Source organism: Nicotiana tabacum, chromosome 18 (genome assembly GCF_000715075.1).
Source record: "Nicotiana tabacum cultivar K326 chromosome 18, ASM71507v2, whole genome shotgun sequence".
Lineage (NCBI taxonomy): Eukaryota > Viridiplantae > Streptophyta > Magnoliopsida > Solanales > Solanaceae > Nicotiana > Nicotiana tabacum.
In genome coordinates, this window is record NC_134097.1 from 96,715,788 (window position 1) to 96,718,778 (window position 2,991).

The window sequence follows — 2,991 nt, forward strand, 5'->3', positions numbered from 1 at the left end:
GATTTACTACTTCGGTTTTGTCTAGGTTGGATTTAGGCTTGTTCTCAAAGTTTTCAACCTCCCTCACAACTTCCTCAGGTATTTCATCTTCTTCATCTGAATCACTATCCTCATATTGCACTGCCTCATTACATGTCACAGTCACTGGTTCACCAGGAAAAGTAATAATAATGTTGTAGAAAGAAAAAATGTGGAAGATAACAATGAATAATAAAGAGCAATGCATTTGATTAGAACTGAAAACATCCAAACAAGTACAACTCGATGAATTGAGCATTTATTTTGAAACAAGTAAGTCTTTAAAACAAAATTACTGAAAATCTTATATGCATAGAATGACTATAGAAATAAAATCTGCCAAGCTACCTAGGGACTCGGCGGGCCCGAGATGGTGTGGCAGTCCAGTTCTTGAGAACAGCTCCCTTCTCCACAGTCTGAATAGTGAGGTCTTCTTCTTCTTCCTCCTCGATTATTGAACTGCAATCCATGTCTTCGTCCTCCAGGAATAAATTCCTCAGCCCAGTTAATGCTTCTTCTTCTGCAGTTCCCCATATTATTTCAACTTGCTGAAAAGTTTGACCCAGATGTGGTACTGGTTGCTCGAGAGGGTAATAAGGTCCACGTCATGGAGGTGACTGTCACACCTCCTTTTTTATACTCCGAGTATATAGGGGAGTTTTTTCAATTAAAGTGACATTATTCTAAATGGAATTATTTTAATTATCAGAGTCGCCACTTGGGATAGTTTATTTGGTGTCCCAAGTCACCGATTTATTTTAAAAATCCCAAATCGAGAAAATTTTGACTTTATTTTAAAAGTCTGCGAACCAGAAATTCTAAGTAAGGAATTCTGTTAACTCGGGAGAAGGTGTTAGGCATTCCGGGGTTCCGTGGTTCTAACACGATTGCTTAAACTATTAAAATTGGCCTAATTATCTGATTTACTACATGTTTTAAACCTATTGTACATTTTTATCTTTATAACCGCTTTTATTTATTTTAAAATGCTTTTAGGATTTATGGAATTATTTCTTGAATAAGTTACGGTTGTCGTACACTTGTCTTCTTTTGGACACGCCGCGAACCACGCTACATGAAATACACCCGTGATTCGCGACATGTTTATTTTATTAATATTCGGAGTTGTTGCAATCAGGTCACATGAAATATGCCCCCAAATTTGGAAATAAACCGTACCCGTAACTATGATGATTTATTAATCGCGTCTCAAACAAATTAGTACATGATTTAGTAAACCTAAAATCAGTCATCTCATCATCGTGTTACATTCAATCTTATCATTCAAATTCATTGGAACTAGTTAAGCAACTTACTGTCCATATTAAAACCAAACTATTACATCAATGTAACAATTGTATATAAAAAAATGATTTAATTCAAACTATAAAGGGAACACTTAGATATAAAAACAAGGATCAGGGAATCTGTACAAAATTTATTGTCTCCTTTATGACTAATTTTTGGTGATAGCGATCGTATACTGCTCTTTCATTAGTTTAATTCGATAAAGCCATATCAATTTGCAAAAATAATTACCTCTATATATATGTATATAATGATAAGCTAAAATCTGCACATTTAAGTTGACACCTTAAACTAAAGATGACAATGTTACCAACCGCCCCATCTTTTACTCCCCAAATTTCATATACAGCAATTAGCAGAACCCCACATACCATATACAAGTAAAATGTACAAAGGCTATCGTGATACTTATTTACTACTTGTCTTCATCTTCGTTCGTTGATTATCTGCCTTTTACCTTAACCTCCTTTTCTTTTTGTATGCAAAACATGAAATCGGCAACTTCAATCTAGATGCAAGTAAAACTCATGTAGCAAGAAAAATAGAGTAGTATCGGCTGATGATGTTACAAAATATAAGAATTAGAGTTCAGGTTACAAGGGCAGATCTAAATTTGAAAACCATTTATGAGCAACAATTAAGTTGACAAAGTTAAAACCCATTATTTAACTCGTCTGCACCTTTGAGAGAGCAGTTCACAAAACATACATCATGAACCACACAGACACATCTGAATTTCGAAGAACAATAAAGAAGATGGATTAAAATAAAAATCCTACAAGTTCATAGAGGTATGTACCTAAATGCTCGGGCAACAGTACTCCAAAAAGAAACCAAATGAAAGCAAGAATGAAGGATGGAGATCAGCAGAAACAGCACAGCAAAATCACAATGCAGCATCAATACTCCCACACGTCTACAGATATTGAGATTTAGACATCAAAGTTGTATTTTCTGTCCTCAAATGCATGTCCTTCACAAATCGAGCAGCTTCATTCAATATGGAGGCTTTTCCATTCATCTGCTCAGATAGTTCAAGAGCATCAGCCAAACCAAGTAAAGGCTCATTGGCCGTCTCTTTGGTTCTTCAGAATCATTTGAGAGTTGCAAAATAAAATTCAGGGAAGTTGGAGAAGAGCGATGTCTTTTATTTAATTTATGTAAAAAGAGGAGAGCATCGCCGTTCTCTATTTTTCAGAGAAAAGGTCCTCCTTTTTGAGAAGGTTCCGTCTATTTCTTTTTATGTGGGATCCGATCTTTTTTAATAAAGAAAAAAGGGAAAGCTGGGCTAGATCTAGAAAAATGGGGAAGGGATCCCATCTTTAGGTCAAAGAGCTAGGTTTTAATTAAAAGGGATGGGTTTTGGGTCGGTTCGGGTCGGGTCGGGCGGGTTTGGGGCTGTTTTGGGAGAATTTGGGGTTGGGCTAGTTTAGAAATAAATGGCCCAATTCGGCCAAAAACCTTTTTTAAAATTTTTTAAAGACTAATTGATTTAAATAAACTTTAAACTAAGTCCTAAATTATCTTTATTTTCAAAATTTAACTAATTATCCATTTGTATTAATAATAAAAATTACTTGATCCTAAATTAAAAGAGAAAAATCTATTTTCTTGGGTTTTTTATAGGAGTAGTTCGTAGAGGGCAAAAATCACATGGTCACAGCT

The 2,991-nt window shown here is 35.1% G+C and overlaps 1 long non-coding RNA gene across 1 annotated transcript; it reads right to left on the minus strand.

The window, feature by feature from the left end:
• Positions 1-206: 206 nt before the first annotated feature.
• Positions 207-2,631, minus strand: LOC142172815 (uncharacterized). The gene is made up of 2 exons (XR_012701786.1): positions 2,126-2,631; positions 207-538 (listed from the first exon to the last, which is right to left on the minus strand). It is a non-coding gene; the product is annotated as an uncharacterized LOC142172815 (long non-coding RNA).
• Between the last annotated feature and the right edge of the window lie 360 nt (positions 2,632-2,991).